Source organism: Ornithorhynchus anatinus, chromosome 3, assembly GCF_004115215.2.
Source record: "Ornithorhynchus anatinus isolate Pmale09 chromosome 3, mOrnAna1.pri.v4, whole genome shotgun sequence".
Classification (NCBI taxonomy): Eukaryota; Metazoa; Chordata; class Mammalia; order Monotremata; family Ornithorhynchidae; genus Ornithorhynchus; species Ornithorhynchus anatinus.
The window spans coordinates 70,331,561-70,351,700 of record NC_041730.1 but is presented as its reverse complement, the minus strand read 5'-3'; the positions used below and the strand labels follow the sequence as shown (position 1 = coordinate 70,351,700).

Sequence of the window (20,140 nt, the reverse complement as noted above, 5' to 3'; positions counted from 1 at the left end):
TATCTCGAACTTGATGGTGCTTAGCTTCTGCTTGATGTGGAGGAAGAATGGGAAGCCACTGAATACTTTTGAGGAGTGAGGAGATTAAAGGGAATGACATTTAAGGAAAATAATCTGGGCAGCAGAATGAAGTATGAGCTGGGAAATGGAGTGATTGGAGGGAGATGGACTTTTGAAGATGTTGCTGCAGTAGTCAAGCCAAGTACCTGGACTGATTTAAAGGTGGTTTGGATTGAGAGAAAGGTGCAGAGCCTGAAGGTATTATAGAAAAAAATACCCATGTGACTTGGCAACAGAATGAATAAGGCAGATGAGTGGAGTCAAGGTTACTTGCTTGACTAGAAGCAGCATAGCCTAGTGGCAAGAGAAAGGGCTTGGGATGTGGGTTAATTCCTGGCTCTGCCCCTTGTCTCCTGTGTGACCTAGGGCAAGTCACTTAACCTCTCTGTGCCTCAGTTACCTCATCCGTAAAATAGGGATTAAGACTGTGAACTCCACATGGGACAACCTGATTGTCTTGTATCTAACTAGTTTAGAACAGTGCTTGGCACATAGTAGTGCTTAAATATCCTTATTATTATTATTAATATATTTCAGAGAGGGACAAGATAGAGGTATTGTCAATGGTGATAGTAATAATAATAATAATGGTATTTGTTAAGCGCTTTCTATGTACCAAGGACTGTTCTAAGTGCTGGTTGATGGCAAAGTTAAATGGAGAAGAACATTTGTGTGAGTGTGTGTGTGTATTTGTGTATGCACGTGCATGCGTGTGCTTATACTTTGGGCGATTGACATAAGGTGTTGCCAACATGATCAAGACCGTGGAGGATGCTGCTTTAGCACTCTCAGTGGCTGATATTATGACTGAGGACTCAACCACAGAGGGCCTGAATTTTTGTTCCTCTAGCCAAAGTACCCTACTGATTTTTGCTTTTATTCTGTGTATTTATGCTTGTCTTTTATGTTGTCATGGAGCTTCATTGCTTCATCACTCCTTATGTGCCTAACTCTAGTCCACCTCCTCTTCTCCTGTGACCTCTCTGAGGGCCTGGTACTGTGAATAATTCCCACCTGTGTGTTCTTTCCCAGTACTTAGAGAAGCAGCGTGGCTCAATGGAAAGAGCATGGGCTTTGGAGTCAGAGGTCATGGGTTCAAATCCCGGCTCGGCCGTTTGTCAGCTGTGTGACTTTGGGCAAGTCACTTAACTTCTCGGTGCCTCAGTTACCTCATCTGTAAAATGGGGATTAAGACTGTGAGCCCCACGTGGGACAACCTGATTCCCTTGTGTCTACCCCAGCGCTTAGAACAGTGCTCGGCACATAGTAAGCGCTTAACAAATACCAACATTACTTAGTACAGTGCTCCTCACATAGTAAACACTTAGTAAACATCCTGACTACTATCAAGATTTCTTCCACCTTGGCCACTGTTTTGGCAGTACAGAGACAGGTGTAGGTACCCACCAGGAAGGGTGGGAGAGGATGGATCCATCCATCAGTTGCAATGAGCAATTACTCTGTGCAGAGCACTGTAATAAATGCTTGGGAGAGAACAATCTAACAGACTCATTCTCTGCCCACAGTGAACTTACAGCCTCCTCAGTTTCCCCTCTTTTAAGCCTCCAAAGCCTTAATCTGACTCTTGCTGCAGCTGCAGCACTGGGCACTGACCACCAGCTCAGGATGACCTGCCGCCTCTGATGTGGAATGTCAAAAAAAACTCACCCTAGCCTTAATGATTCTCCATCTGAGCTAGGTTTCCGATTGGGGCCCTGTGAGTTTCTAGGTGTATGTCAGTCCTTGATTCCAATTCATCATCACAAATTGAATATCACTGCTCTCTTTGAGAAGTACTTCAAATGCAAAGAGTAGCAAGATGCACTCTTTCTGAAGACAGAACAATACTACAGGTTTACAATTCTCTATTAACAACTAAGATGTTAATAAAGACTAAATTCAGATACTTTTGCAGGTAGCATCTTCATTGTATACCTTATTTCCCCTTATTTCTCCTGCAGTCAACCTTTGAGTTCATTTTATCTCCACAATGTCATCAACATTTTTTTCTCAAAGAAAATACAAAATATACTTGGTAACCAGATTAACATGCCCCAAATTCCTCACTATGCTAGCGCAAACAGAATCTGCTGGATAATGATAATAATCTCAAAATATAATTTTCAAAAGTGTTCATTTCAAATCTAGTTGGACTGTGTCCCCTTTGCAAATTCTCCAGGTTGAGTGTATCATTACACCACGTTCGTGACAAGATGGAGGGAGAAGGGAGGGGAAAAGGAAAAAGAGGGGGAGAGAAAGGAAGTAAGGGGAAAAGGAGAGGTGTGAGAGAGGGAGTGAAGAGGAAGGGGAGGAGAGAGATGGGAATGGTGCTCTTGGGGCTCGAGGGGTGGGGTTTTCTTTTCCAGTTGTTCCTCAGTTCTCTTCGGTCCTTCCTGTCCCAGAAATTCTGGAGGGAAGACCTGCCACTATCTACACCATCAGCAGTAGCAGGGGAAGGAGCTGCCAGAAGCAGACTGTCATATCCATGAGCACCAACTGCAGGAAAGTCAGTGGGTCAATCTTCCCTCAATTCCACTGAATTGACACAGTTGTAACTAAGTCAACTGCTTTACCCTTTAGTGGAACGAGCACCTTGAACCCTTTCCCTTGACACTCATCAGGTCCATAGAGCTGGATGGAGGCTGGTGGGAAGCAGTCCTGTCAAGGAGCCATCTGCAGTTTTAAATCACCTCTATGCCAGGCTCTCACCAGCTGCTGCTACAGCCTGTCTCAGACTCCTTCCAGTTCTCAGCTAGCAAGGTGAGTGTGCAGGAACTTTATTATTAGTAACAGTTAAAATGATAATAATGAATGCTTATTAATATATAAGGGTGCTTGTTAAGTGCTTACTTCACATAAAGTGCTGGGGCAGATAATCAGATCAGACACAGTCCCTGCACCATACAGCAGGGCAGTGGCAGAGCTGCCTGGTCAGATTTCCTGACTCCAGCCTCATTCTCTTACCAGTAGAACCCACTGTGCCTCTAATAGGGCACTGTGTTGGCCATGAGCTGGACTGGCCTTAGTCCAATTTGAGCCTTAGTCCACTTGGTTCTTCTCACCCCTGAAATCTGGTGCAGCCTTGGGCCTTTGGCTTTTTTGTTTGTTTGTTTGCTTTGTGGTATTTGTTAAGTGTTTACCGTTTGCCAGATACTGTACTGTGGTGGATATGAGCAAACTGAGCTGGACACATGGGGGTCACAGTCTCAATCCCCACTTTACAGATGAGCTAACTGAGGCTCAGTGAAGTGACTTGTCTGAGGCCACACAACAAAATATATGGCAGAGCGGGGATTAGAACCTGGTTGTTCTGCCTCTCAGGTCTGTGCTCTATCCACTAAACCACACTGCTCCTCCATTTACCTTTGTTAGGCTTCAAGGCTCTGAAGTGAGAGTTTTTCTTTCCCCAAACCACGGGCTGCTAGATGTGCTTTCTTCCCCCTCTCCACCCCACAGAGAGAAGATAACCCTCTGTATCCACTCTCTCCCTCCTCTCCCTCTCTGTCTCCCATGCTCTAGAAGCACCACTCCAGAAAGCAGTCTGCAGTACATTAATAAGGATGAATATTTCATTAAAGTGGGGTCCATTCAAGGAACAGATTTGATGAGTCTTTCGTGAGGCATTTGGTCACTCACATAGCTAGTCAAGCATAGGCAGGGTTGAATTCCACCCGGTCTGACCCCGCTGTCTGAGTTGCCTTGGGACAGGATGTTTTTTCCCTCTGCTCTGTAAAAAGCACAGCTGAAATCAAGCCCTCTCATAGAGTCCCAGCCAGCAAGTGATGAACTGACTCATGCTTTCGTCAAGGCGGGTACAAGGGATGGGCACAAGGACACACCAACCAGGCAGCTGTTGTCAGGGTTAAAGCCCAGCTTGCTCCACCGTGAACCAATCTGGTTAAGAAGCTGGAGAAGGAGGTTATTAGATAGCTTATTGTTTTAGACAAAGCATATGTTATCACTCCTTTCATTTGGCTAAAAAACCTTAACTGCAGTCTCCCTCTGAAAACCAAATGTGGCCATTCTGGGTATGTGCAAGCAATCCAGTTTAAAACTGAGTATGATGCTGTCTTTTGGTCTGAAGATAATGTTGCTGATGGTGAGCTTGTGTCCTGCTGGCACAGTGTACCCATGAAAAGAAAGTAATTCTCCTTTTCTGGTTCCTTGACATTCAGGGGGAATGTTGCTCAGACACCAGTGGTTAAAAGGGGAGAGGTATGCCCTAGTGCAAGCAGGAAAATGACTCGAGTGGTTTGTTTTAGTAGTGAAGGCTTGTACTGAGTCATCCCCACTCTTTCCCAGTGCTCCTAGAACCACATGCCCATTGGTACATATTGGGAGGCAGTTGGCACAAGTGCAGATTGTGGTTGAAGACAAGAGTATCTTTGAGACTGCAACAAAAGCAGCTGCCACTGTGGCCTCACCCATTTTGTAACTTTTTGATGAGTATACTTCTCAGAGTGGCTGGAAAAGGTCAACCTGGAGAGACAACAGGTATTTCATCCCCATTTTACAGATGAGGATGAGGTTGTTTCTGTGTTGAAGGAGCAAGTCAGAAATGCAAATACAGTGGTCAGAGTTCAGCAGCTTAAATGAATGGGAGGGAGCAGAGAGTGGCAGAATTAGTGACGTGTTATTGGAAAATTAACCGAGAAAACGCCCGTGACAATTTACTCTCAGTTATTTCACCTTAATTTTCTTCTGATCAACCAGTCCTAAAATAAAATGTCACTTTATTGTCAAAACAAATCAGTTTTGGGCAGGGAACCAAGGGAAATAGAAACCAGAAGAAAACAGCTTTTCAACACCAACTCTGCTGAAGAAATGGCCAACAAATGGCAAGATGACAGATATTGTTCTCAGATCACTCAGAGAGTAGGAGCAAGGAGGAAAGACCATCCAGTGGAGAATAAGGAGAGAGAGAAAAAAAGCTAGTGGGCAATCACAAAGCACCATTACAAACCCATTAGCGGATTCTACTCTACATTGTACAGTGTTCCAATTAGCAATTAAGATAAGAAAGTTGGGTAAACAAGACAGATCAGCAACCTCTCAGATAAAATTCTAAATACACACTCCAAGGAAATGTGTTACTTGCAAAGGTGATTTCATAATCATCCATTCATAAGATCTAGTCCCTTTTTATGGCATAGTATGTCTCTATTTTGATTTTTCAATATCCAGTGGACGTTAAAAATATTTGAGTTGAACAATAGATCATAATTGAGGATATACCCCAGTGTGTAAACTATTCCTCGATTGTAAAATGGGCACCTTTGAAAGCTGCATTAACTCTTTCAAGCAATCAGGTCCAACCTACTAAGTGTACAATTTAGCCTCAGTGTTCTTTAAACATTTGAATTTTGCTACATTTACCTCTTACTGCTTCATATTCTTTTTAATATGATGTGGCTTTCATTTTTTCACCTTGGAATTCTCTTTCTGAGCAAACCCACCAGATCTCATCCCTCCAAAGAAGTCCTAATGCCATCTCCTCCAGGAAGCCTTCCCTCAATTAATTCCCAAGCCCCAAACAGCTACCTCCTAGCATTTCTATATTCATAGCCATTGTCTGTATTTATGTGGATGTATATTTCAGTTGAACATTCAGTTATTTATTCTGATAGTTCATCCTGGCATATTAGTTCTACTTCCAGTTTGTTGTCCCATTTTCTTCTTATGGCCCCAACTCTTTGGAAAGATTTTGTGTGCCTCTGCTTCCAGTGGCAAGCAAGAATCCTGTATTTTTCTCCTGTTGTACTTTCCCAAACATTTGGTGAATTAAATTGAGTTTATTTGGGGCTCAGTAAATATCACTGCTACCCCTGCTGCTAATGAATGAAAGTGGCAGCATATATATGGGCTGGGACTGCAGTAAAAAGTTACCTAGATAATTCAGACCCCAAAATAAACCTCAGTCTCTGTCATTCAGAAATTTTTTTAAAAATGGCCTCTTTAGGCATTAAATTGGCAAATAATGGAAGCCAAGTGATTCTGAATAACAAAATGTTCAATGCTCAATATCTTGAGATAACAACAACAATAATAATGTAAATGCCTACTGATAATAGTAAGTGGTTAATCAATACCACTGTAATTATGATTACCCATATATTGCTATACGATACTATTGACCTTATCTGTTAATATATTAATTATTGCATCTAATTCTATATTATTATAGGCTTCAAGGCTCTCCATCACCTTGCCCCTTCCTATCTCTCCTCCCTTCTCTCTTTCTACTGCCCACCCCGTACGCTCCGCTCCTCTGCGACCACCTCCTCACCGTCCCTCGGTCTCGCCTATCCCGCCGTCGACCCCTGGGCCACGTCCTCCCGCGATCCTGGAATGCCCTCCCTCCTCACCTCCGCCAAACTGATTCTCTTCCCCTCTTCAAAACCCTACTTAAAACTCACCTCCTCCAAGAGGCTTTCCCAGACTGAGCTCCTCTTCTCCCTCTACTCCCTCTACCACCCCCCCTTCACCTCTCCGCAGCTTAACCCTCTTTCCCCCCCATTTCCCTCTGCTCCTCCCCCTCTCCCTTCCCATCCCCTCAGCACTGTACTCGTCTGCTCAACTGTATATATTTTCATTACCCTATTTATTTTGTTAATTTTGTTAATGAAATGTACATCACCTTGATTCTATTTAGTTGCCATTGTTTTTACGAGATGTTCTTCCCCTTGACTCTATTTATTGCCATTGTTCTTGTCTGTCCGTCTCCCCCGATTAGACCATAAGCCCGTCAAACGGCAGGGACCGTCTCTATCTGTTGCCGACTTGTTCATTCCAAACGCTTAGTACAGTGCTCTGCACATAGTAAGCGCTCAATAAATACTATTGAATGAATGAATTATTATGATAGCAGTATTTGAGAAGCAGCGTGGCTCAGTGGAACGAGCACGGGCTTTGGAGTCAGAGGTCATGGGTTCGAATCCCATCTCTGCCACTTGTCAGCTGTGTGACTGTGGGCAAGTCACTTCACTTCTCTGTGCCTCAGTTACCTCATCTGTAAAATGGGGATTAAGAATGTGATCCCCACGTGGGACAACCTGATTCCCCTCTGTCTACCCAGCGCTTAGAACAGTGCTCTGCACATAGTAAATGCTTAACAAATACCAACATTATTATTATTAAACACTTACTATGTGCCATAAAGTGCAGTAAGAACTGGTTTAGTTTCAAGTTTATCAGGTTGGACACAGCACCTCCCAAATACTGTTCATAATCTACAGGGAGGGAGCAACAGTTATGCAACCCCCATTTTACAGATGAGGAAACTGAAGCACAGAGAAGTAAAGTGACTTGACCACGGTCACACAACAGGCAATTTCTGGATAGTCAAAGTGCATTGTTGAGACCTCAGTTATGCAGGGTAAGAACTGAATAAAATCTTCCTTGCTCCTCTCCAGTCCTCCCTTCTTCTGCCTCTTCTTCAACTCTCCTATCTTTCTTTCCCAGTACTATCTCAAGAGGTCTCCTGTCTTCTCTCAGATCCACCTCCTCCACCTCTGGGTCTGACCCCATTCCTCCACAACTTATAAAACATTTGACCCCTCTCTTGTTCTATCCCTGACCTCTATCTCCAGTGGCTTCTTCCCCACTGCTTACAAATATGTCTATGTCTCCCCTACCCTAAAAAACCCTTCCTTGACTCACGGTTCCCTCCAGTTATTGCCCCATATCCCTCCTTTCATTCCTCCCCCAACTACTTGAGGCGTTATCTACATCTTCTGTTTCAAGTTCCTCTGCTCCAATTCTCACCTCCAATCTGGTTCTGTCACTCCACAGAAATTGCCTTTTCAAATGCCACACATGTTCTTTTTGCCAACCACAATGGCCTCTATTCCCTTAATCCTCCTCTACCTCTCAGCTTTCTTTGTCACTGTCAACCACCCCCTTCTCAGGGAAATATCATCCAACCTCGGCTTCAGTGACACACTCCTCTCCTAGTTCTCCTCTTATCTCTCTGGCCACTCATTCTCAGTTTCTTCTGTGGGCTACTCTTTTGCCTACCATCTTCTACTTGTGGGAATCCCTCAAGGCTCAGTTCTGCTGGAACTTCCATTCTCCATATACACTCACTCTCTTGGAGAACTCAATCGCTTCCATAACTTCAACTACTACCTCTGTAAGGCTGATTCCCAAATCTACATCTCCAGCCCTGATCTCTCTCCATCTCAGCATCCTGCATTTCCTCCTGCCTTGAAGACATCTCTGCTTGTATGTCCTGCAGAGACTTCAAATTTAACATGCCCAAAACAGAACTCCTTATCTTTCCACCCAAACCCTTTCCTCCCTCTGGCGTTCCCATCACTGTAGACAGCACCTCCATTCTTCCTGTCTCACCAGGCCTTAACCTTGGTGTTATCCTTGACTTCTCTCTTTCATTCAACCCACATATTCAATCTACCAGTAAATCTTGTTGGTTCAACCTTCACAGAATCACTAACATCCATTCTTTCCTTTCCCTCAAACTGTTAGCCTGTTAATCCAAGTATTCATCCAATCTTGACTTGATTACTGTATCAGCCTCCCTACTGATCCCTCTGCCTCCTGTCTCTTCCCACTCCAGTCCATACTTCACTCTGGTGCCTGGATCACTTCTCTACAAAAACATTCAGTCCATGATTCCCCTCTCCTTAAGGACTTCCAGTGGTGACCCATCCATCTCCACATCAAGCAGAAACTCTTTACCACAGTTTTTAAAGCACTCAATCATCTTGCCCTTTGCTATCTTACCTCACTGCTCTCCTGCTATAGCCCAGCCTGCATAGTTTGCTCTTCTAATCCCATCCTACTCACTGTACCTCCATCTCAATCTATCTCAGTGCCTATCTCTTGCCCACATCCTGCCGCTGGTCTGGAATGTCCACAATTACTCTTCCCACTTGCCAAGCCTTATTGAAGGCATATTTCCTCCAAGAGGCCTTCCCTGATTTAACATTTATTTCCTCTTTTCCCACTCCTTTCTGCATCATCCTGATTTGTTTCCCTTATTTCCCCCGCCCCTACCTCAACCCCAAAGCACTTATATACATATTTGTAAATCATTTATTTATAATAATAATAATAATGTTGGTATTTGTTAAGCGCTTATTATGTGCCGAGCACTGTTCTAAGCACTGGGTAGATACAGGGTAATCAGGTTGTCCCACGTGAGGCTCACAGTTAATCCCCATTTTACAGATGAGGTAACTGAGGCACAGAGAAGTTAAGTGACTTGCCCAAGGTCACACAGCTGACAAGTGGCAGAGCTGGGATTCGACCAATGTCTGTCTCCCCCGCAAATTGAGGTCATTGTGAGCAGAGAACTTGTCTACCAACTCTGTTGTTTTGTACTCTCCCAAGCTCATTAGTACAGTACCTTGCATAAAAAAGTGATCAGTAGATATGATTGATAAATATACTGATCAATAAATACCATTTCTTGAAACAGCTCTTCTTCCACTCCAAGGATATCAGCTCTATGGGTGAAACTTTCTCTTATGGTGACTGACATGTTTAATCATGGAGAAGCATCATGGCCTAGTGAAAGACCACAGTTATGAGAGTCAGGGGACCCAGGTTCAAATCTCATCCAGCCTGTCTGATGTGTCACCTTAGGAAAGTCATTTAACTCTCACCTCCACTCAAAATCTACTCCCTCCATAGCAGTTCTTTCCCCATCATTTCACATCTTATTAAAACACTTATCCCTTCTCTTCTTCTCTTCCTGACTGCTATCTTCAACTGCTTACTCTCCAGTGGTTTCTTCCCTTTGGCTCTCAAACATGCTCATGTATCCCCTAGCCTTAAAAAGAAAAGTCCCTTGCTCCCATGTCTTCCTTCATTTATCACCCCACCTCCTTCCTACCATTCCTCTCCAAACTCCTTGAGAGAGTTGACTACACCTGCTTCCTCCATCTCCTCTCTTCCAATCTAAGTGCTCTCAGTAGATATCACTTAAGGTAACTGCAGCAGTGATCTTATTTTTGATTCGAGGAAATCAAAATTTGTAATTAGGATTTTTGTTTATAATTCAAGACAGACTACCTTGAATACTTGAGCCTGAATTCCTAGAGACAGGAAGACAGTTCATGCAAGGGTTTTTTCCAAATTACTTCCTGACTATGCAAACTGTAGAGCCAATTTACAGCTGCTTCTTAGGGATCCCTCTCACAACTGCACTCCCATCTGAGCTGCTCTTTGATGACGACTCCGGGGTTGAGAGCTATTTATGGGGATGGGTCTGGAGAAGTGGGAAAATCGGTGATGATTCCTGATGATTATACCCAAGTGACATTAGTGGGCCTCAAAGGATATCTGGATGACAGTTGTCCCAAAAGCTGAACAGCACTGGTGTTATTAATGTTTTGAATCCTCTCACACTTCCGTGTTACCTAAAATTGCAATTATAATCCATAAAATATTGTGTGATAGCTCATCAACTACAATTAATAGTTGAGGGCTCAGTCATTTTCAAACCTCTTATTTCCTCCAGAAGGCATGGTTCCAGAATGTCATTTTGCATAGGTCTCTCCACTCCCCCAAAACCAATGATTGTCCAGTCCTCTATGCATGAAACCTAAACTCTTGACCATTAGATTGAAGACATTTCATCTATTTCCTCTCTCTTCCTGAGCTACACTCTTCTCCTATTCCACTTCAGTTCACATTCCCCATCCCTCTTAAAACTCACCTTCAAACTGTTTCTCATTCTTGACTCCCTTGCTGACACATTGAGAAGCAGCGTGGCTCAGTGGAAAGCGCCTGGGCTTGGGAATCAGACGTCATGGTTCCAATCCCGGCTCCGCCTCTTGTCAGCCATGTGACTTTGGGCAAGTCACTTCACTTCTTTGTGCCTCAGTTGCCCCATCTGTAAAATGGGGATTGAGACTGTGAGCCCCATGTGGGACAACCTAATTACCTTGTATCTACCCCAGTGCTTAGAACAGTGCTTTGCACAGAGTAAGTGCTTAACAAATACTATCATTATTATTACATTGCCTCCCAACTGGACTCCCATCATATCCACCAAATCACAACTCTCCCATCTTTAAAGCTCTTCAGTAATTTTACTTCCTCCAGAATGCAATTCACAATTATTTTTCTTTTTCTCAAAGGTCATATTCGCCTAACTATTAACAAAGCACTTATGCACCTCCTCATAGTCACCTGAAGCACTTCTGCACACGCTGATTTATCTACTCTTTCACCTATGATTTATTGTTTCACCTCCACAGCCTTCATTCTCTGTTCTTCCTATTTGGAAATAATTTTATGTCATTTTAAAATGGTAGATTGTAAACATATTGTGAGCAGGGAATGTGACTGCCAACTCTGCTATTTCATATTCTCCCAAGCAAGGATTCAATAAATATGATTGTAGCTTGATGATGGTAGATGGTAAGATCTTATTAATAATGTTAATAATAATTATAATCCCTGAGGGCAGTCATTGTCTTTTACCTTTATTGTACTCATCTATGCATTTTAGCATACTATTTTACACTTCAGAAGTTCTTAATAAAAGCTATTGATAGACCACATAACTCAGGGACAAAGGAAATTTGTTTTAGTACCAGAAATAAGGAAATGCATCCTAGAACCCAAGGCTCAAAATTCCCTATTTACATTAAGTTTCAGTAAAGACAAACTTCCATTAATATAGACAAAAACTTAAAAACACACAGCATTTTTAGACCTTACCACTTGTACTCGCAGTTTACCCTATGGTGGATACCACCATAAGAGTAGAAGAAAGGAGCAGTGAACTCTATCTTCTCCTTAATTTAAAGGCCCTGTCCTGCTTTTCAGTTGGCAAGCCATCTCCCAGAAGGCTCCATTTCCCAAAGGAATCTGGGAAATGCAGTCCTTTTGGGTCTTGGAAAGTGTAGTTTGCAGAAGAACAAAGCATTTCATTCTGCCCATTGATTACAGTTTTGCCTCCAACAGGAGTCTGACCATTTCCATAACCTGGTTTCGTCAACAAAGTAATTCCAAATTTGGTGTATGAAAGGGAAAAATAAAAGTACTCTTTGACCTAGCAAAATGGACCTGAATATAGAAAAGGAGTAGTGAAATGATGTATTCTAAGGTTCTATAAAAATCTTTCCTTTCTATTCTGCTGTATACTTCTATTCCCACACTAGCCTCAGCATCAAGCTAATTTCAGGCCTGCTTGAAAATAAATCCATATTGGCTCAGCAAGTACAGTAAATAGCCAAGTCACAGGTGTTAGAGCTTGGTACCTAGAGGGATTCATTTATAGAGCCATAAAACATAAAGGATCCATTACTGTGGTTTAAAACAGTCCATTTCTAAGGTGGCTTTTCAAGCAAGGTCTACACTGTAGGCAAAACCTGAATAATTCAAAGAGCCCTATTTTCTTCTGCTTAACTGAATAATTGAGAGGTAAAAGTAGTTAGTGACTTTTGAATTATCTAGGTTGTTTAATTTACATTTCCTGCATTCACCAAATAATCATCTCTAGCTCATTTTATGCTGTTTAGATCTGGCATCCCTGAAGCTGTTTTCTTCTTATGAATCCCCTTTCCAAACACTAAGGCGTCTCTTCCTGCTTAGATTTTTTGAAACTGTGCATATCTTTTGGCAGTGTTTAACCCACACAATCAGGAATTATATGACATTTTCAATTACATAATTCAGGAGTAGGTTTCAGTTGATATCCCGAACCTAATCTTGTGGCGATAGAGGAGAAAAATATTGTAGAGAAAGATGGTCTAGCAATCTCTTTGTAAGAGTTATTCTGAGGACAACAGGATGTGAAGCGAGAATATACTGTCCTTTTGCCCTTGAGATAGATGGATGAAGTGAGCATTTTTGCCAAGGCACATTTTTCTCTCCCTTACAAACATTTAACTGATGCAGGGGTCTGAGCACAGCTAAAAAAGCTAGTTTTCTACCAGCATAGCTTCACTGGTGCCTCCTTTGATTTCAAATCCACTTAATTTCCAGCAAGAGCAGCAGACTTTGGATCAGTCTCAGCACAAGTCCCAGACTTTCATTATCTTCACTGACACGATGAGGGCTGGGGACTAATACGCAGGGGATGGCCAGTAAACGGGAGAAATGATACCACCTGCCTTTTCCATCTTGGCCATTGCCAACAAAGGTCCCTTGTCATTCTGCAGCCCTCTCATCCCCACACACAAGGCCATGTTTGGATAGGCTGGGGTTTTCTAAAGGAGTTCGTACGTTCTCACGTGATTTGGAAACTTTCTGCCAATGTTCACTTCTTATCTTGTATGCACCATCCAACAACGTATACCCAACTTTCATTCCTGCAGCTAGTTATGCAGGGCCTCCAAGGCTAACAAGTGCAGGCACTGTGCAGAGTATAGGCCATGTGAATAGGACCATTCTTCGCCCGGGCAACACTGGCTCCATTGTTTAATAGGATGAATAGAGCTGTGTGAAAAAATTCACACCCAAAGTGAAAGCAGCAAAATTTGTTTCTTTGTGATGGTTTCAAGACGGGGTGAAAAAGTCGTTCTTCACCTGGTGCTGTTTTGCATATTCTTTAGTAAACAGAGAGTAGTTATGGCAGAAAAAAAAGTCTTTTTTTCTTAACCAAATGGAAAGTTACAGGTCATAGTGCAGGTGGGAGAAATGAATGTTGATGTTTCAGTTTGGCTGCATTCATCATCCATCAGGGAGACCAGTCATGATGATTTAAAAAAAATATTGGCTATTACCTCGTCATATTTATTTATCTAATAATCTGGGGCCTGGTCTATATAGTCCTAATTATGAAAATCATTCACTCAGAAAATTCTCATTTTGTTGGACTTACTCAGACTCTTGAATAAAAAGTGGTTTGGGGAATTCAACTATCCAGACTGACTATTGATTGCATAGACCAGATTCACTGGTCACCTATTGTCCATTCAGCTACAGGCTGGGTAGGGCAAGGACCAGACTTGAATTTGTCAGAATTCAAAAACATGTTTGTGAGGAAAAATTGCGTCCCCTCCTTCTCAGAGAGGGATACTAAGGCTCAGCAGGGTAAGCACATTTAATTACTCAGGCACAAGGTACAAAAAAAGGGACTCAGAAGTTTATTCCTTCAAATAGTTTTTATTGTTTACTATCTCCTTACAGCACTCACTCAGTTCGCCACATCCCTACCTCACCTCACTAATCTCCTCCTATTTCATCTTAGCCCCCACGGTTCATTCTTCTGGAACTACCTTACTCACTGTGCCCCAGTCTCGTCTATCTCACCATCAACCTCTTTCTATATCTTCCCCCTAGCCTGGAATTCTCTCCCCCTCTATATATGCCAGATTGCCAATCTCTCCACCTTCAAATCACGATTAAGGTCACATCTTCTCCATGATTAAGCCCTCTTTTCCTCAGCTCACTCTCCTTTCTGTGTTGTTCATGCAACTGGATCTGTGACTTTTGGATTGTTGATATTTGCCCCACTCCCAATCCCACAGCATTTATATATATAGATAGATATATATAGATATATCTTTGAATAAGTATAAATTATTTATTCATAGTAATGTCTGTCTCCCCCTCTACTGTAAACTCATTATGGATAGGCAACATTTCTGCTAATTCTGTTGTATTGTGCTCTTCCGGTCTCTTAGAACAATGCTCTCCATATAGTAAGCCCTCACCAAATGCCACTGATTAGATTGATTGAATATTATGTGTCTGGCACTGTACTAAGCAATGGAGTAGATACAAACTAACCAGGTTGGATACAATTTTGTCCCACATGGAACTCACAGTCTTAATCCCCATTTTATAGATTAAGCAGCTGAGGAACAGAGAAGTTAAATGACTAAAGTCACACAACAGAAAATGGCTGGGCTGGGATTAGAAAGCAGGTTGTCTGTCTCCCAGGCCCATGTTAATTCCCCAAGGCCATGTGGCATCTTATTATTATGATAAAGAAACAATGAGAAATCGTAACCAAATTAAAACATTCATTCTAGGGACCCAAGAGATTGAAAAAGTAAAAATATCCATCCTTTCCACCTCCATCCAACTCTCTCCAGGAGAAAATAACACCTGGGGATTTACAAACAATATTAATCTCAATTTTAAGTCTCTGGCACAGTGAAATCAAAATGATCTCTAATCACCAATAAGATCAATTAATTTCTTTCCATCTAGCTCTGAATAATAATAATAATAATAGTATTTGTTTAGAGTTTATTATATGTCAAGCACTGTTCTAAGCGCTGGGGTAGATACAAGGTAATCACGTTGTCCCACATGGGGCTTACAGTCTTAATCCCCACTTTACAGATAAGGTAACTGAGGTACAGAGAAGTTAAGTGACTTGCCCAAAGTTACACAGCTGATAAGTGGCAGAGCCGGGATTAGAACCCATGACTTCTGACTCCCAAGCCCGGGCTCTTTCCACCAAGCCACGCTGCTTCAGAATAAAATCACTATTTACATCATTAGATCATTTTGGCTATGAAGATACAGACATCCAGTCCCGAAAACTCTAGAGTCTGTTAAGGGGAGGTTCCTTTCCCTCAGCACATTTAGCCATAGCAACCTTTTTTTGATAAGCATAGCCCTAAGGAGTCCTAATAAAATTATCTTCAAAACATTACCTTTAAATTAAAAGTCTTGAATGCTTTTTTTCTGTGCACTCAGACCAATCATTAAAGCCTTCTTGACCTCAAAAATCTTAACTTTTTTTTCAAATTAACTTTCATTTCCCCCTTAAAGCAAATAGCCTAGCTTCAACTAATTTCAATGATGTCACATCAGTTAGTTCTCTAGGCTCTTTATGAAAAAAGCGTTTTTAGAGTGACAAGTAGTGAAGGCTTTCAATCTTGCCCGATGTCATCAGTAGCAGAATAAATGTTTCTTTCAGTTTCTAAATTGTTCAGTGTTGATGGAAAGTTAGGAAATCTGGTTCCCAAAGGAGTGGTTTGTGGGAAGGTATTAATCGCCCTCCAGAAGGAGACGTCATCCTGAGCATCACCTCCTTCTCACCATTTGTTCCTCTGAATGCTATTTAATCTGTGCAACAACTTTCCTAGTATTTCACCTAACAATGCTTTTAAAGATTAAATATTACTCTCTTTCCCCTCAAATGATATTTGCATAAGCCATAATTACATTTTAGGAGTCTTATAAAAAACCTATTGAGAGAAATAAAGCAGTGAGGCAAACACTGTAAATTGGAGCAGCTAATCATGAAAAAATGATAATAGCTTCCAAACGGGAAAGTCAAAATTCACTTATACTTCCTGAATATTTTGACTGTTGGATTTTAAGATCTACTTGCACCAAGATTTTTTTTTTCTTGTAATTTGCACTTTTATGTGAAATGATCTGGAACAACTAAAACTGCATAACTCATATCATCATCAACCTATTCCACTTCTAAGGGGAACCAGCTTCCCTTTAATGCCTTCTTTTAAAACTTTATAAGTAGAAGGGAATTAATTCTGAGAGGGAAAATTTTAATTGTTTAGGACAGTCCAAGTCTTCACAGAAACTAGATCAGTTCTTTGTCAAAGGGTATTTCATTTTAGCACAGTTTGAGCAAAGTTATCAGCAACTAGAAACAATCTTCTACTATAATTTGAAAAGCCTTCAAGGAGTGAGAGGACTATTCCAGTTATACAGAAGGCACAGTGCACAAAAGTTTCTAATCAAAGAATTCCAATTGCATTTGAGTTGCTGATGGAAGAAAACATAATACACCCCGGTCATATTAACTTGGCTCATGCACACAGAAACAAAATGCTTGCCAAAGTTGATTTGGGGATCCCACAGCATTTGATGAGGGAAAATGAAATGCATGTAAATGGCAAATGAAAACAGGACAGTAGTTTTAGGTCCACTAGCTGCCCTGTTGTCTGTCTCATTAATGTTTTAATTTTTTTGTCAGAATTTTCGAAAAACTCCATTAGCTGTTTTTGTTTGAAGGTGACATTTATTTTCAATTTTTCACATGACATGATGATGATGAAATTACGTGAACTTTAAATTAAACTTTAGCGAGCTTCTGTGTGTACATTTTGCAGCTGGCTACGTTGAAGTGATACTAGAGCAATCACATAGGCAGTTGAATTTTATCATCTTAACAGAGGTTTGTTTTCCATTTGCTTTTAACAATGGAATTAATAAACTATTTTACCAACTGAAGATTTATGAAAAATGTTTTATCCCCACTTATCTTATTTATAGAATTTGGAATTTGCATAACGGGAACATGGGGGCATTTTCATTACTGCCTTTCAAGCACTTCCATTCTAATTTTCATGATAATGGTAAGTGCGCTTAACAACAATGGTCCATTGATCCGGTTTGCCCTCCTACCTGCCCTAGAGCAACTGGGCAATTGTTAAATGTAGAAAACACAGAACAGATAACAAAATTGACCATTAGTGCCTACGCTTTTGCCTATAATGGTTTCAATAATAATTAATATGCAGGATAGCTAGTCCTGTCACACACCATTTCAGACTAGAATTGCATCTGTCAGTCCAAATCCTGATTCTGTACGAGTCATCCAGCCCCGAATCTAGTTAGACAGCTAACTGAATTAAAACAAAAATCTACAGATGCATGATAAATGCACAGGATGCTATGTCACACATGAATGACTCCTGTGCAGGCCAAATGACAGATGTATTTCCTCGACTTCAGGCCAGGCTCCAGCACAAACCACTCTTCATTTATCAATAATTGGGCCTTAATTTCATTTGGCAGTGGTGGAGCAGCATGCTCAGCTTCCTCTCCAATAGACAAACACTAATTAGACTTTTTTGGGGGGCATCAATCTTTTTATTTTATCCTCTGATAATCAACCATAAGCACAGCTAAATCTCGTCCTTTGAAGGGACAGGGTAGGCTTTCCCCTTAGCTCATTATTAGTGATAATGCCTTGCACTGGGACCTGTTGTATTATTTATGTTCTTTTCCATGAAAATGAAAAGCGAATGTGAGAGAGATCATGGATAGGAGAAGAAAGAGGCTGTTGCACTATGGGTTTGGGGGCTGTCCTTTGCTATCATGTCATCATTTTGAGTCACTTGCCATCTCTTTCTCTTCTCAGGATTAGATCAGAAAGTGTCCTTTTTCTTTTTTTAATGTTACAAGGGAGGATCATTTTCCGAGAAGCTTTGGAAGTCAACCTAGGCAAGGAAAAATGGAATCTTCAGTGCCATTGATTAAATATAGGAAGGGGAATTTTAGCCATGGAATAGAATGGCATGGTTACAAGAATCACATGTATTTCCAGGAGTTCTCTGTCCTCTTAAGATCATCTAGACCTTTATTCTGTGGGTGGAATTCCTTTGTCTCGGGGGCAAATGCATCTTTTTTAAGTTAGAGAAATGTGTTCCAGTCTTCCAGGCCTCCCTTATCTTAAAGAATCCAAACTGTTAGAAGTCTAGAAGAAAATAGATTCCTAGCCAGGAACGGAACCCGAGGCCAGAAATATTGGTGTGCCCCTTGTTTTGTGGTTACATCTCCATTGACCATTTTTGATAATCACTCCAGTGCCTACATTTTAAAATTGCTTCTTTTTGCAATATTTAATCAAGAGCCAAAGATGCATGGCAGAATGCACATTTTTATCAAATTTCAGCTTTTCCCCAGGCATAAAGCCCAGACTGACCTGATTTAAATGGTTGATATCTAATTGCAAGGTTCTAATAGAGAAGAGCATTGCTGGTTCCATCTAGTTCACAGTTCCTCTCCAGTGAGACAGAAGGAGTATTTCTCTTTACATTTGCCTAGGAACGCCCCCCCCCACCCCAGCTTTATGTAAGTCCTGAGCGCTATTGATTTGCTCTGGAGATCGATGCTGTTCCCTGCCATTCACATTCCCTTCAGTGTCTCATATATCACTCTTTATTGGCAGAGGCTAAAGCAGTGATGTTGTCCTGAGGACTGATTGCTATGCCCAGATGATCTGCTGGAGTTGGCGGCTTGATCCAATATGCAGCATAATTGAAGAGGATGAGGAACAGAATCCATCCTTGTTTCACCCCAGTAACTACGCCAAATTCAACAGAGAGCTCTCCATATGGTCTAACACAAGTTAGGTAATGTGTATATTATGCCATAATAAATGAAGTCTCATAGGTTTCAATGGCTTGTGGTTGTTATAAGGGATCTTACATAGCAACTCGGAGTGAACTGAGCAGCGTGCGGCAAATGGGAAAACGATAAATAATTCTGCAACGCAGCTATCGAGGTTGTGGTACAATGCTGGGCATGCATTATCTCTACTAAACACTGACAGATATTTGGGCAAGTCTGCCATTTTGCAGTCAGATTCCCCTGGAGCTAGCAGAAGGACTGTGGGATTGGAGTTGTATTTCAGTGTGGAGAATCTGGGGGTGTCCCACCTCCTCTAGTCTAGATGCTGAAATTATTATATATTCCAGACAACCAGGAAGATTGTGGAAATGGTATGTTTATTTCAACTGCTCAAAATTCCCATTTAGAAAATGAAGCCTGAAAGCTATGTGTGTGTGTGTAATATTCAGTGAAGTCACTGCAGTGTGGAAATATTCAATCTTAAATGTACTACTACATGTTACTAATAAGAGTATTTATTAAATCTCCGCTGGGTGAAGAACTCCAAACTAGTTGAGTTTGCCTTGCTGGGAACTTCATCTTTCAATGACCGACGAGTGTGGAAAAGAGGAAGATAGTCCACTAGGAAACTGGTTAGAGGGAGAAAAGGTAGGATTAAGTCTATCCTATGCTGGACCTATGTCTTTCCAATAATAATAATAATGATGGTATTAAGCATTTACTATGTGCCAAGCACTGTACTAAACACTTGGATTGATACAAGATACTCAGTTTGTACAAAGTCCCCATCCCATATGAGAATCACAGTCTAAGAATGAGATCAGACCTTGAATCCCCATTTTGCAAATGAGGAAAGAGTTGATTTGCTCATGGTCTTCCAGCAGCTATTTCCTCTCTATACTGTGAGTCCCTTTTGGGACAGGGACTTTGTGTGACCTGATTATCTCATACCCTCCCTAGAGCTTAATACAGGGTTTGGCATATAGTAAGTGCTTAACAAGTATTATTCTCATTATTATTATTATCATTAGATACTATG

At 41.4% G+C, this 20,140-nt stretch overlaps 1 long non-coding RNA gene across 1 annotated transcript; it reads left to right on the top strand.

The window, feature by feature from the left end:
• Positions 1-2,588: 2,588 nt before the first annotated feature.
• On the top strand, positions 2,589-19,150 carry LOC114810203. The gene is made up of 2 exons (XR_003757929.2): positions 2,589-2,820; positions 18,920-19,150. It is a non-coding gene; the product is annotated as an uncharacterized LOC114810203 (long non-coding RNA).
• Positions 19,151-20,140: the final 990 nt, after the last annotated feature.